We start from the raw sequence: 15,399 nt of genomic DNA on the forward strand, positions 1-15,399 counted from the left end.
GGCAAACCTAGAGAGCCAGAAAGTAGATGAACATTAGCTTCCAGCCAGGGATGGGAATGCGGAGTGGCTGTAGGTGGGCGCCAGGTTTGTTTCAGCGGTGATGGAAATGTTCTAAAATCAGATTGCAGTGATGGTTGAGCAGTTCTGTAAATATATGAACAATTACTGAACTGTACGCGTAAAAGTGAATTTTTATACCTCAATAAGCAGTTTTAAAAAGAAATAACCAAAGTACCTCAAAACAATGTTTTTGTGGATATTTCAGTAGATACATCCACCAAGGACCCAGTGCTCTGTCAGGACAGCCTCTGTGGAGTTGAACTGCTGCTTCTGTGAGGGGCCAGGAACTTCCACCCTCCCTTACCCCATCTCCATGCCACTGCCTTCCTAGCACCCTCCCAGGGAGAGTTGGTCAGAGTCCCCAGACACTCATCAGACCACTCTTTACCGGTGAGCAAGTCCATCATGCATAAAGTGACACAGTCATGTTTCTCAGCCTCTTTCCACTGCTCTGTGTGACTGGGGGTGAGGCGGGGTAGGGACATGGATGGGGGCTTAACCCTAGCTTGGCCCCAGCATTGAACTCTGTCCCCAACTTTCCAACTTCTCTTTTCCATGCAGCCTGAGATGGAGATCCAGGAGTGGGCTAGGGACCATGGCTATGGACCCCTACCCAGCTTCTACTCCAACCTGCAAAGAGCCTCCTGGTAAAGACGAAAGGAGATTGGTGGTTATGCAGTTCTGAGGAAGGAATGCTAAGGGGTGTGGAGACTTTCTTTTTGGAGTAATGAAATGGTTCTAAAATTTTTGAGCTGATGAATGAACAACATTGTGATTATACTAAAAGCCATCGATTATAAACTTTGGATAGAATAGCCAGAAACAGCAGCTATGTACAGTGGGGGAAACATAGAGATTGAGAGATGAGAAATTTTCTCATTTGTCTATTTTTAGCTTATTATTAATATCATTATTGAAATAATGAAAATGCTATAATAATGATTGAGGTGATGAATGCAAAACTATGTGATTATAGCAAATACCATTGATTGTACACTTTGGATGAATTGTATGCTTTATTGCTATGCATCAATAAAATTGATTCGTTAAAAAAAAAAGAGGCTCCTGGGTTATGGCTCACCTGTTAATAAAGTGGTGCACTGACTCCTACTCTGCACTTGTCACTGCGTGTGTAAAATAAGACAGCATTTGAGCATTTCTGCTCTTTGCCATAAAATAATCAAAATCCCAGCCAACCCCCAGCTAAATCACTCCAGAACCTTCCCGGGTGAATTTTCAGGGTGTTTCATTGTGGGTGCTGCAAGTTTAGTTGGACTGAATGCTTAGTGAATGAGCCTGGGTATCAAGTAGGCCAGTGCTTGTCACACTTTGATGTGCCAACAAATAGCTCAGAGGGCCTTGCTGAAATGCAGGTTCTCATTCAGGAGGTCTGGGGTGGGACTCGAGATGCTGCCTCTTTCATAAGCTCCAGGGGAAGTGCCTGCTGCTGGTCCATGGACGGCCCATTGAGTAGCATCTAGCGCTTCTCTGCCTGAGTTATCGAGTCTCCACTGCTTCTCTTGGAGGTTACAACTGCAAAGAGAGTTTGGGCCTTTTCCAGCAGAAGCTTCTGGCTCTCTGATTGTGCACTGAAGAACTCCTGGCTTAACATCAGGTCCAGGCCCTATGTCCTATGGTGGCATGAAGACAGGGACAGTGGAGAAGGCAGCAGCTGCCTCCTTCTCCCCCCACCCCAGGAGCAAAGGGAGGGGAGCTACTGGTCGGGCATGAAGGCACAGGCTCCAGCTGAGCTCAGCAACTCACTGCGGACTCCCTTCCTATGGGAAAGGTAGGGCACCATATGTCCCTGCTCAGCATCTCTGCAGCCTGACTCCCACAGGTGACAGATGGGTCTTGGAACACTACCAATAACAAGGAACAATTTGCTGCCAAAGGCCAAAACAGCCATCCCCAAAGTCACTTGCCCATCCTCTGAGTCCGCGAACATTTATTCAGCACCACTAGGTGTAAAGCACTGCCTGATGAACTCAAGGAGGACGGAGACCTGTTCCTGGTCTCTGGGAGCTCCTGCAATACACAGCAGGGTGAGAATGAGCCCCGGATAGAAAACTGATCAAGAGCAGGGAGGTATCCATGGTGAGTAGGGAAAATAAACTCCTTGAAGTCTCTTGGCATCTGAACTGAGTCTCAAAGAATGGGTAGGATGTTATCGATCAGCAACGAGCAGACAAAAGGGATCCCATTCTAGGTGGGACAAAAAAAGATGGAAAGGGGAAATTTAGAGCATGTTTGCAGAATATATGCACTCCAGATGCATGTGATGGGGCAGAGGGAGGTGTAGTTCATCATGAAGAGATTGCATTTAGCATTTATTATGTGGTGGGCCTGTTTATAAACCCTGTAGGGGCTACGGGAAGTGACAAAACGCAAAATATTCTTAAAATGGTAGCACAGTTGTGCATTCTGTAATATGCAGAAGTCGTTGTGAAAAAATACTAGGCAGAAAGGGCCTTGAGGAAGAGACAGAGCTGTACAGGGCTTCAGGGAAGGGACATATTCCTTTCAACCGTGGGTACCTAGAGTGCACACAGATAGACTGACGATCTGATGAACTGGGGATGGCCCCTTGGTAAAGGCAATGGAGCTTGTTGATAGAACTGAGAAGTTTGGCCCTTTGTCATAGCTGTGTGATAGCTGCTCAGTATCACTCAGCTGTGAGGCCTTGTGCTTGACCAGCTGCTATTGCTGAAAAACAGTTGGTTGAAGGGTAACCTGACAACTACATAGCAAAACTATCTAAAACCTGGGAATAAGGCCAAGAGGATACTAATGGCATATCATTTTAAAGTCATTCTGAAACATTGTTTAATTCTCTCCTCCAAGAATTACTAATACTCTAGAGACTGTACTATTGTTTGAGTTCACTGTTTACTATTTTAATTAAGGGCTCAGACTCCATGAAGTTACATGTTAACTTGTAGAGTTGTGTAGATGCAAGTAATTCCTGTCCAGGAGAAAAGATAACCTCAAAGGTTAGGCTTAATTAGTCTGTAGGGCATTACCTGTTTTGTGTCTAACCTATTTATCTAGTATTCTTTTAAAAATAAGACTGTATAAACCCCAGTGCCTCCAATGCTCTTTGAAACAGCCTTACAATTTTGTTTCCCTCATTTACAAACGACTTAAAGTCTTTAACATGTGCTTATTCAATATTTGTAAGAAATACATGTTTTTAACTTTTGAATATTATACTTGCCCAGATACAAACTGAGTGATTTTAAGTATTATGGGAGACAAAGGAGGACTCGATACTGGGGAACACTTAGTCGTCCTGTAAGAATCAATGCTCGACAGTATTAGAACTTTCTGGCTCATTGTCAACAAAAGGAGCAGAGGCCCCAAGAGGACATCCGTCAGCGGGAAGAGCGCATGTGGACTCCGTGTGTTCCGGGGTGAGGTTTGGGGTTGTTTTTCTCCTGATGCGAGGCTTGGGCTATAAGCCCCTTTGGACTTGGGAACCTTGGCATGACAGTCATGCTTAGGAAATAACAGTGAAATGTGCGAGTGTGATATGAAAAGGCTGTAACCTTGATAACCCAATTGCAGGGGTCTGGACCAGGTTGAGCATCATCCCAGCAGTGCAGGGAGAAGGTCACGAAGGCTGTGCAGGACCAATTTTCACCAAGATGCCCCGTGGCAGCCACAGAAGCAATGACAGCTGAGGCCTGGGCCTCCGAGAGGCCCAATCTGACACCTGCTTCCCTGTCTTTCTGCCTGAAATTTAGAAGTCCCGAGCCCTGCACAATGAGTCATCCTAACTTTTAGGACAATTCAAGGCCTCAAGAGGGAGGTGCTAGACTTTCTCTAACAAGGGCAGGTGAGCCCCTGAAGGACAAACTGGAAATGAAAATATGTGTATTGTTCCCAGACTACTAAAGGGGATCACACCAATTACATACATGAGGATACATAGGAGATTGCCTTGGAAATAAGAATTCTGGGGGAGCGGACGTGGCTCAACTGATAGAGCATCCACCTACCATATGGGAGGTCCAGGGTTCAAACCCTGGGCCTCCTGACCCATGTGGTGAGCTGGCCCATGTGCAGAGCTGCCGCGCAGGGAGTGCTGTGCCAAGCAAGGGCACCCCCGTGTGGGGGTGCCCCATGCACAAAGAGTGTGAGTGTGCCCTGCAAGGAGAGCCATCCCGCATGAATAAAGCGCAGCCTGCCCAGGGGTGGCCCCGCACACACACACAGAGTTGACGCAGCAAGATGTCGCAACAAAAAAGAGACGCAGTGCCACTGAGGGTGCAAGCAAACACAGAACACACATCAAATGGACACGGAGAGCAGAAAATGGGGGGGGGGGGGGGAGGGTAGAGAAATAAATAAAATAAAAATCTTAAAAAAAAACTGCCTTAAAAAAAAAAAAAAGAATTCTGCAGCAAAAAGGGGGAAAAATGAGTAAATCCGCTCTGGGAGCTGTAGGCTAGCATGGCGTGAACTACCAGTTCCTTGGGGAGGAAAGGAAAGCCGCAGAGAGCATGAGAGCCCTCCGCAGCCCTCTGGACGGGCCTATGGGGCCGACCTTGCAGGCCCAGGTGGGGCTATGGATCAGTCTGCCACATAACAAACCACCTCACATGCAGGGGCGGGAAGCAACAATCATTTATTATCTTGATCCGATGGGTCTGCCCACCCAGGCTGAGGCCCCTGGGGGGTTCTGCTCCTGCTGCTAAAAAGTGGGGCAGCTGCACGCCTTGCCTTCAGGCCGGGCCCAGGCCATGGGCCAGCAGTTCCCTAAGGGTCACTTCTCACAGCAATGGCAGATGCGCATGGCCCAGAACTGCACACCATTACTCCCACCACAGCATCGGCCAAAGCAAGTCACACAGCCAAGGTCAAAGCCAAGGGGATGCCCTTTACCTATGATCAGCCCACAACAAGGGTTTGGATGCAGGGAGGGATAAGGATTGAGGCCCATTGTTCAACGTACCCTAGAGAAGTGGGCTAGAACTTGTGATAACGGGCTGTGAAAGGCCTTGGAAGCCCCAGAGACACGCTGTGAAGGCTCAGACTTCTAAATTTCAGGCAGAAAGACTGGGGAGCAGGTGTCCCAATGGGCCTCCTGCATGTCCTCCTCTTTCCAGCATGGCGAATAGGGGTAGATCCCATCTACCTCCCACTTCCACATCCTCAGCAGGTCTCCAGGGGACTAGAGCTCCATTATGCGACTGAATGGCATGGGGCCTGCCAAAAGAGCTGTCTTCTCTCTCTCTTTCCTTCTTTCCTTCTTCCTGCCTCCTTCCCTTACTTCCTTTCTTTTCTTCCAATACTCTGATGGACAGTTTAGTCATTTCTGAGCTGTTTCCTATAGCCCATTAAAATGGTTCTTGTTCTACTTCATTGTACCGTGGAAGTTTCCAATCAGTTTAACTACTGTGCTGGCATCCCAGGAATGACACAACATGTCATGTGGATTCTAATGCAGCACCAATGTTTACTGTGGTGGTGTCTATAATTATCAATAAAAATTCTTGCAGCCCTACTATCACCCTTGTGAGCTTGGGTAAGAATTCTAATGACTAGATTCTGGATAGGTCCTCAGGACAGATGATTAGAGAATCAAACAATCACACTTACTGTTTATTGAGTGTGGAACTGCAAGTCTATATCAAGCACATGCTAGGTGTTTTATCCACCAGAGGCAGGGTGGAGGGACGGCACCTTCTGGGAAAGTGGTGGTGGGCCTCGGGACTGAGACAGGATGGAGTGATGGCCTCTACTAGCAGGGAGGGTTTGGGAGTGTGTATGGGGGGGTTACTTGCTGGGACTCAGAGAACTGGCGAGGGTGGGGAATTTCTGGACACGGCAATGCTTCCAACTCTACTTACTGGCACTGGAAAAGGCACTTTGTGTGTGCACGTGTGTGTGCATGGGTGCTTGAGAGAGAAAGAGCTCAAAGAGCTGAGCAAAAGAACACAACCGAGCCCAAGCCTGTTACGTAAGACAGGGCTCCCCCACTCCAGGTCGAGCAGATGGAGGCCAGCCAAACTTGCAGTTGTGCACATTCTGCAGTTATGGTGCCAACCCCCACTCCCCACTGTTCCCAAGGGAACTGAGGCAGGGGTGGGCAGGACCCACAGCAGCCCGTAGGAGCCCAGCTTCATGAAGTGCATGCCTAGGGCTCCCGGCAGGGGCTTTAGTCCCCACCCTGAGTGACAGCAACAGCCCAGATTCCTATGCCACAGCAGATGGGTGAAATGCTCCTAGTTTCTCTCCACAAGGAAATTGCAGCCAGGACCTGATGCCTTAAGCTGCCCCTGCCCCTGGCATTAGTGGATTTATCCCAGTTTCCAGGAGAGGCAAGCAAACCTCAAGATAATGATCATTTATTTTGAATAGTAAATGAAACGTGTCCCTATGTATAGTCAACGTGGTGACACAGAGCTAACAGTTGCATGTGGATTCTCCCTAATCCTTATGTAGCCTTTGGAAATAGAGATTTATTCCCCATTTTACAGACAAGGAGCCAGAGGCTTCAAGAGGCTAAATTGCCCATATCACAGTTCTTTATCCCATATGGAGTGTTTGGCCTTTCTTCTGCATGTTTTAATTCTCTGAGGTTATTATGCCCAAGTCTTCATTCAGCGAGTCTGCCACAAGCTGGCCAGGTCTGGGTTCACTCCAACCTGGAGGCCAGGAAGGGTGGAAGGGTGGGAAGAGAAGCCCCGGGGGGAGGTGGGTGGTCAGGCCAGTTCAGAGTCAGAGGTGACAGCTGAGGCTCGGAGGACCCCGGGCTTCCTGGAGCTCCCCAGGGGCTGGTGTGAATTATGGCCATCTAAGTCTTTAAGAGATGGATGACTCCAGAGGGCTGGGAACATTGGAACTGCCAGATCCCGAGATGTATGCATTGTGACCCAAGTACATGTCAAGCACCATCAACTTCACACAGAGAGTCAGGTTTTATCATTAAGAAATTTAAAAAATACATGAATATATGCTTATAAAATTGAAATAATACCAATGTATATGGAGAAAAGAGGGGACACCCACCCCTCCCCTCACTCCTGGCAGATGTCATGTCCTCATGTCCCCCTCCTCCCATGGCTGGTGTGTATGCTTTCAGATCTGTTCACACATGGTTACAGTTGTAACATCAAAGACAACATGTATGAGTGCTTACTGGGAACCAGAGACTACTCTGAGTTTACACTCAGATATGCACACACACACCCTTCTTCCTTTTAAACCCATAAATGGGATCATATTCTACATTTTTTCCAACTTCCTTATTATTTAATGTCTTAGAAATCTTTCCATGTCAGTACTTATAAATCTGCCTCTCTTTTAATGGGTATAAGTAATTCTTTATATATACATATATATATATATCCCTTAGAAAAAGCAGTGCCTGCTTATGGCAAGAATTTTCCATCAGAAGGATGAGAAATGGAATGTAAAAGTTCCCTGATTGCCCTTGCCATTTGCTCTGAAGTAGATCTTTCTATTAATTGTCTAGGCACCTAATTCCCACATATGTTTTAACATTTTTTTTATCTGATGGTCTTGCAACAGCCTTTCCTCACCTCATTTATCTTAGACATCTTTCCTTATTAGCAGATAAATGCCTACCACATTTACTCTCAACTGCTGCATAGTATTCCACTGAACAAATACAGCATTCTTTAACCAGTCTCCTACTGACAGATTTTCATTTAGAGTTCTAATAAAGTGTTTCAAGTTCCAAAAATGCTACAATGAACATCCTTATGCCTATATGCCTACTAGCCAACCTACTCTACTTTCTTTAGTCATCTATCTCCTTAATTTCAGTTAGCACATGGCATATAATTAAGTCAATTTCCCAGCATCCCTGCATTTGGATATGACCACTTGACCAAATACTGGTCAACGGGATATAGTAGAAGTCTGTCACACTCCTGCACCCCCTAGATTGACTAGGCCAGACTGTTGCAGAAAGAAATATACTGCTATTGTATTGAAGCCACTGTTGTTTTGCAACTCTATGATAGCAACCAAGCCAGTATCCTAATTAAACTTATAATAGCCATCAGACAATTTAAGAGCAGTGAGATTGCTCAACCAAAAATTATGTACATTAAACATTTTGATTCTTAGTGCCTAAATCACCTTGAATAGCTGCTGTGCTATTTTGTACTCCCACCAACTGTATACAAAGGTGCCTCCTCCACTGACTGTCCTTCGGTTGAAAACTTATCTGCCATGATTTTACAGTTTACATAAATTTAATTATGACTGAAAGTCAATATCTTTGCTATGTTTATTATCCTTCTTGTAGTGTTGTCAATCCTTCTAACAATTCTGTGACATATTATCCCCATTTAGCTTACCTGTAAAATGTTAAGTAACTTGTCCAAAATGACACAGCTGGTAAGGAATGGGGCCAGCACTTGACACTGTAAAGCAGAGTTCTTTTCCTTGCAGCACACTTTTGACCTTTCCAGGACTTCCACCTACCCTCTCACAGTGCCCCCCTCACTGCCTGAACGAGCATGAGGGTTTGGAGGGGCAAGCCAGCCAGGCCACCTGGGCCTGCTCCTGATGACCAGGATTGTCTGCTCGGGTCGCAGGTAATCACGACTCACCATCTCTGGCAGTTTGCAATTGAAGCTGTGCAATCTCATTTGAGGGGAAAGGTCACCAAGCCTGACCATCGCATCAGTACCTTCAAAATTATTTTCCCTTGAAACGTAAATCAAAACTACAGTCAGATATCATTTCACACATATCAGAACGGCAGCTATTAAAAAAAGAGAGAACCACTAGCGTTGGAGAGGATGTGGAGAGAGGAACACCTCTTCACTGTTGGCAGGAATGTAGAATGGTGCAGCCGCTGTGGAGGACGGTCTGGCAGGTCCTAAAGTTGAAGAAATGTATGTTAATACTACGAAATATTAATATCAAACAAAAAAAACCACATTTTGTTAAGTAAAAAAACAGACACAAAGTACTACATATTGTGCGATTCTATTTACATAAAATGTAAATATAACTCCATTTATAAAGATGAAATCAGATTAGTGGTTATGTAGGCCTGGGGAAGGAATGCTAAGGAGTTTTTCTTCTTGGAAAAATGAAATTGTTCTAAAATCTTTTGTGGTAATGAATGTACAACGTTATAATTATACTAAAACCATTGATTATATACTTTGAATAGATCATATGTATGTGAATATATCTCAATAAAACTGCTTACTAAATAAATAATTGTGCAAGAATAGCCAGAAATAGTAACTAGGTACAGCAGGGGAAACAGAGAGAGATTGAGAGGTGAAGAATTTTGTTAGTCTGTTTTTGTTTATTATTATTGAAATAATGAAAATGTTCTAATAATAATTGGTGTGATGAAAGCACAACTGTGTTATTATACCAAATACCATTGATTGTACAATTTAGTCGAATTGTATGCTTTATAAATATGTATCAATGAAATTGATTATTTTTTAAAGAATCTATTTTCCCTTGGTTTGTTTATTATGTCTAACACCAGTAGAGAAAATCATCTTGCAGAGTAAAAGTCGTCACATCATCAAAACCACTCTACAGGGAAAGGGATGTGGCTCAAGCAGTTGGGCTCCTGTCTTCAAAACCAAAAAAACAAAAAACCACTTTACATGCTAGGCATTGTGACTGAAATAGTCAGATAGCCTTAGAGCTTCCGTTTCCTCAACAATAAACAGAATAATTATAACACCCTTTCTTAACTTTATAGGGGGAGGAGGAAGAGAGAGGGAGAAAATAATAAATGGAAAGTGGTTTGCACATAGTAGAAATGTCATAAATTGTATCTATTTTATTCATAAGGGCCCGCTCCACTCCACACACCCTTGGAACTCACAAGTCTGTGAGACAGACATATTTATATTGATCCTATTTTTTTGAGTCTCATTTACTAATCTGTTCAGAAAATAATTTGACATTCATTTGGGTATGACATGGGGAAAACAGCAATAATATACGCTAACACATATGTAAGGCTTATTATGAGCCAGCATATCACAGTTACCCAAAACTGTATGATCCCGGGGAATGGGTGTAGCTTGGTGGTTGAGTACCTGCTTCCCATGTACAAGGCCCCAGGTTCAAGCCCCAGTACCTGCCTAAAGAACAAAACAAAAAAACAACAACAAAAAACCTGGTGTGATCCCCATCTTTTAGACGGGGGCATTTGAGCTGAGAGGAGTTGGTGAGTAACCCAGCTGTCAGAGCTGGTAAGGAGTGGAGCTCCTCACCCTCATCTTAACTTCTGGTTCTGGTTCTGGTTATTCATGAAACCCCAACAATCGCCACCCGGTCAGCCCTGGGAGCTCCTTGGGGCAGGATGTGTCTGATTCATCCGTGTGTCTGGGACATCACCTAGCCCCAGGCTGGGACTACCTGCCCAGGGTTTACTTGCAGCAAGAACCCAGACTGGGGATGGAAGGGTCTAACATGGGGAACAAAGGGCAGACATCCCGCCGTGGAAGGGAAGGGCTCACCCTCCAAGAGGCCGAGAGATGACAGGGAGGGGCTCAGCCTCGGCAAGAGGGTGGCCCTTGGGTTTGGGTTTGCAGGGTGCTGTGGAGTCCCTTGTGCGGCAGGCCCACGGAACTGCGCCAGTACCTCAGGGGGTTGGCGGGCCCACCTTGGCAGGAAGGTGAAAGCACAGAGGTGCAGCAGGGTCCGGTGCTGAGGCGGAGAGCGGGGAGTTCAACTCCAGGTCAAGGGGACAGGAGAGAAGTTTGCAGTGGTTTCTGGATCCTTTGGTTGGTGGCCTCAAAGACGGGACAGAAGGACTGACACCACATCAGGCAGACAGCCAGGAGACCTTGCGGAAACAGGGAGGAAGCCTGCCATTCGGAGACACCGCGGGAGCCCTCGTCCCCTTGGGAGCCACAGGGAAGCCTCAGAGGTCCATCTGGCTACAAAGCCTCAGGGAGTGGCCGCTGCCTGTAGACCCCGTGAAGGCTGAAGGGAAGGGAGCCTGGGGGAGCAGGAGGAGAGGGGTGCAGCCTAGCCTAGTGCCAAGGGCAGCACCTCAAACCATCGACCCCAACGCTTCCTACGCTGCCTTCCTAGGGAAGGCAGGTCCCGTCTGTTCCTTTGGGCTTTGTATTCTAGAGATGATTCACACAGACCGTGTCCTTGCGCAAAAGAGTTGGGGATCCCTGCCCCAGGCACAGGGTTCAGGGCTTCATTACCCCTGTGTGAGGCACATTATCATCTTTGGCATGTTCAGAACTAAAACCAACTCAATACAAACTGGTAAAAGTCCAAGGAATTGCAGTTGGACAAGAAATTGTCAAGTCGAAGATGTTTTGAACCCAAGTAGAATTTCAGGTAGACCTAGGGAAGGAGTCAGTGGGACTTTGGCCTCAACTCCGAGCCAATAGCATTGACTCAAGAAAGCCTTAAGGACAAGGAAAAAGCATGTCTGTTTTCTGGATCCCCAGTATTTTTCATAATACATGGCTTACATTGGGTTTTCGATGAGTTTTTATTTTATTTTTTACTTTTAATTTTTGGAACCACTGGCTTACTTTTAATCAAGTTTTACTTTTTTTAACCTTTCAAAATGATTAAAGCTTTAACCAGAAGGAATCAACCAGAAGGCAAGAGTGTAACGGAAATAGTCTTTTAACACTTCTCATGTAAATCCAAACTTCAAAAAGATTCCTTTTGTGGAATAGAAAGGCTCTTCAGTGTTTACAAGTTTATTTCTGAGTGGCAAAGATTATTTCCCCTCCTTACATTTCTGGAATTTCCTGTATTTCCCCCATTCAATCTTGGCTGCCACAAACCAGACAGACAAAAAGCACGAGGACCTTCTTTTTCTTGCATCTATAGTGGAAACCTTAGCGGCAGACCCTAACTGCTCCAGCTCTGTCAGAGATACATTTCAATACATTTTCATTGATTGAGTAAATAAACAGATGAATAACAGAATGGCAGTGAGTGACGTGAAAAGCTATGCTGAATCTAAATAATTCAGGTGAAATGCCTTTAATTAGCAAGACTCACCACCACCCACTGACCTGGATCTTGGACTCAACATCATCTCCTTCCTCAAGAAATCAGAAGTGCTTTATATAACCTCAGCCGCACTGACAAATGTCCCAAATGCTATCTGCTGAGACTTGGGAGCAAGAAAAATTCCATGTGTAGGGTCCATGAGTAGACCTTCTGATCTGCCTAGAGCCAGTGCTTCCACGCTGGAATCTTTAGAGCATATTACTTGTAAGACCATGAGTGACTCTATAACCTCAGTTTCCCAACCTGTAAAATGGGGGTAAAAGTCTTAACCATCTCCTGAATTAAATGAGATTGTTCATGTCAAGGGCTGAGCACAGTTCAGAGCACCTCGTAAGTTCTTGAGAGCTTGTTTGGAGGTTCCAGCAGGGGAGCACAGCTACTTACATACCCTTGACTAAAGATCCATCCTCCTCAGTTGGGGAAGGTCACCCTCTTGGACCAAGCATGCTGCTACAGGAGGGAGGAAGGGGAACCCGCCTAGCCAACCAGAGCAGCTGAGTCAACTCTGGCGACCGGTAGACTGGCAGACGTCACGGCCAGATCACCCTCACATCCTAGTCCATTCTTAATTAATATTAGCAGCATTTTTACTATCATTACTAGTAGTACAAGAGCTCTTCTTCAATTGGCTTTAATACTCTCTACTTTTCTGTTTTATATATTTTTTAAAGAATGGAATTTCCTCCCAATATTATTTGTGCCTGTAGAGCACAGGTTTTTCTACTCTTGAAAAGGACAGAGTCCTCGGGAGGATGTGCAGATGGTAACTGCTGCCTCCAGGATGTGGATACTCCAGAGCTGGCCGGACAGTGACGGTCAGGGGGGACGAGCAGGCAGCTGGGTGGGCTTTGGATCTGTGCCTGGGTATCAGGCTGGAGGCCCCTGTGGCTTCCCACACTCCCCTCTGCACACACACACACCTCCTGAAGGGTGCAGCCCATCTCCTCCAAGGGAGGCTCCAGAGGGGATGCTCTCACCCCGCCCATGAGACCGGGTTAACCTGTGGTCCTGGTGAAGTCTCTTTCTGGTTGGTCAGCTGCATCCACCCCCAACAGAGATGCCCTCTGAGGCCCCTGCAGGCCTTGCTAGGTGAAATGGAAGCCTCATGGTCAAATAATTCCAAATTTAGGCCTTAGAGCACAAAACAGGTCAAAGCCCCAGTTACTGCTATATGACCTTAATTTCTACCATGGAAGGTAGGTCAGGCAGAGCACTAGAGCATTGTGCTGTTGAAAGGAACTTAGGGTTGACGTAGTCTGAGCCTCTCATTTTACAACTGAGGACTGGAAGGGAGTAAGTGACTGCCCGAAGTCACAGAGGGAGCTCAGGGCAGAGCCAGGGCCCAGGACCCAGGATCCAGGTCTGCCCCCATGGCTTGTCTACACTTTTCCTTTTAAAGATCTAGTTTCAAAGCAAGGAAATGATCACTCTTGCAATTGTTCTGGCATTCGGGGGTTTTTAGGGTGAATTCGAGTGACTCTGTCACTGGCTGTAGCAATCCAGGTTAATCACCCACACTTCCTGGAACTGCAAGAAGAAAAAAGAAAGAAACAGACAGTAGTTTAGCAATTCATTGTTTAGTGAGAAAAAGGGTTACACTAAGCCCTGGATGAAGGGGAAGGAGCTTTTTATTTATTACTATTTTTTTTATTTAGGGGTACCTGGGATTGAACCTGAGGACCTCATATATGAGCAGCAGGTGCTCCACCACTTGAGATACATCTGCTCCCTAAGGTGAGCTGGCTTTTTTCATTTGTTTGCTCGAGCCGGGGGCCTTGTACATGAAAGCAGACACTCAGCCACTTGAGCTACGTCTGCTCCCAGGGAAGGATCCTTTACATGCCAGCAGACAGGAGTACAGAGAGGTTTCCCTGTTCACTAGCTTCTGTGTGGTGGTGTGGGGCCCTCCAGTACCCTCAACCAGGCCACCAGTTCTTCTGATGCTGTGCTTTTTGTAAAAATTGGAGGAAGAGCAGAGTGAGGTCCTGCTTTTATACTCTTTCTCCCAAGGCAACTGCAAAATGCAGGGAGAAAAGAAAACTGACTTTGCTGTCTCTCTGCAACCCCTATGCTGATATTGAGTGAGGAAGGAGGGAGGAGTAAGAGCCCGCCTTCTCATTGTGTCAACTGCAACATCTTCCAGAACCCCGCAAAGAAGGCACAAAGTGAGCCATGAAGGTCAGTCTGTGTTGTGGGTGAAACACAAGGGGACTGTGGATACAGGCTGGTATGTTTGCTACCTTTTCCTGCCTTCTCTCAAAATGAAATGCATTGGTACCAAGGGATGTGGTCAAATGATGGCGGTTCTACTTTTCAGAAATAGGCTATTTGGATACCGACCGACCTGGCGAGTCAGAGGCTTCTCAGGAAGATCTAATAGCAAGTGCAACCAGACAAGGAACTGACTCACAGAACCTCAAACCACAAGCGCTTCACCTCTAAATTTAATCGTCATGTCTGTTACAGTCATTTCTGTTACACACTGCATGAAACAATGGGATGACTGGTTTCTTTTCCCTCCCCTCAGTGGCTACGTGCACCTTTTACAACATGTTCACTGTGTGTGATTAACTTCCAGGGAAGACTTTGTTCATTAGTCTCTCTTGGGATTCTCAGAAAGCCTTAGAGGAAAACAGAAGCGCTGTTCTTTTGGCATGTGAAAGTACTTGAGCCCCAGACCCCTTTTCCAATCAGGCAATTGGGTGGGAATGGTGCGGTTACTGGTGGTGGGACAACAGGCCTGGTGGCGAGTTTCCTTCAGAGAGTCCTCCACTGAAGGAATCTCTCTACCTCTAGTCTGACCCAGGCTTTCCAGGGATTAAAATAAGACTCAAGGTTTGACAGGAAAACAAAAAAAGGAATCATTCCCCATCTCCCCAGTCTCCAGCCTGCCTCAGCTGCCAGCAGCCCAGTGATGGATCCTGTCTGGGCCCCTGGCTGCTTCCTCCCACTCATCAGTGACAACTCGCAGCCTGTGAGCACCGGGGAGGGCTTGCTCCCCGCACACTGCTCCACGGGAATCCCAGCTCTGCCGCTTCCCCACCAGCTGCAAGCCGGTGGCCTTGCCTCTCCTGCCTCAGCTTCCTCGTCCGTCAAAGGGGGGTAACAATAGCGCCCACCTGACAGCGCGTTTGAGAAGATTACATGAGTTACTTAGTCTACATCTGCGGTTCTCTGCAGGGGCAACTTACCTCCCCCACCCCAGGGGACATTTGGCAATGCCTGGAGACATATTTGGTTGTCCTATCTGGGGTCAGGGTGGAGACCAAGGATGCTGCTGAGCATCCTTATGGTTGCCAGAATGCTCCGGGTTCTCGGTTC

General features: G+C 46.4%; 1 pseudogene; it reads right to left on the reverse strand.

Annotated features, from left to right (window-relative positions):
* Nucleotides 1-11,808: 11,808 nt before the first annotated feature.
* LOC111762650 (small nucleolar RNA SNORA31) lies at nucleotides 11,809-11,943 on the reverse strand (annotated as a pseudogene).
* Nucleotides 11,944-15,399: the final 3,456 nt, after the last annotated feature.

The sequence above is a fragment of the Dasypus novemcinctus genome, chromosome 3 (genome assembly GCF_030445035.2).
Source record: "Dasypus novemcinctus isolate mDasNov1 chromosome 3, mDasNov1.1.hap2, whole genome shotgun sequence".
In the NCBI taxonomy this organism is placed as follows: domain Eukaryota; kingdom Metazoa; phylum Chordata; class Mammalia; order Cingulata; family Dasypodidae; genus Dasypus; species Dasypus novemcinctus.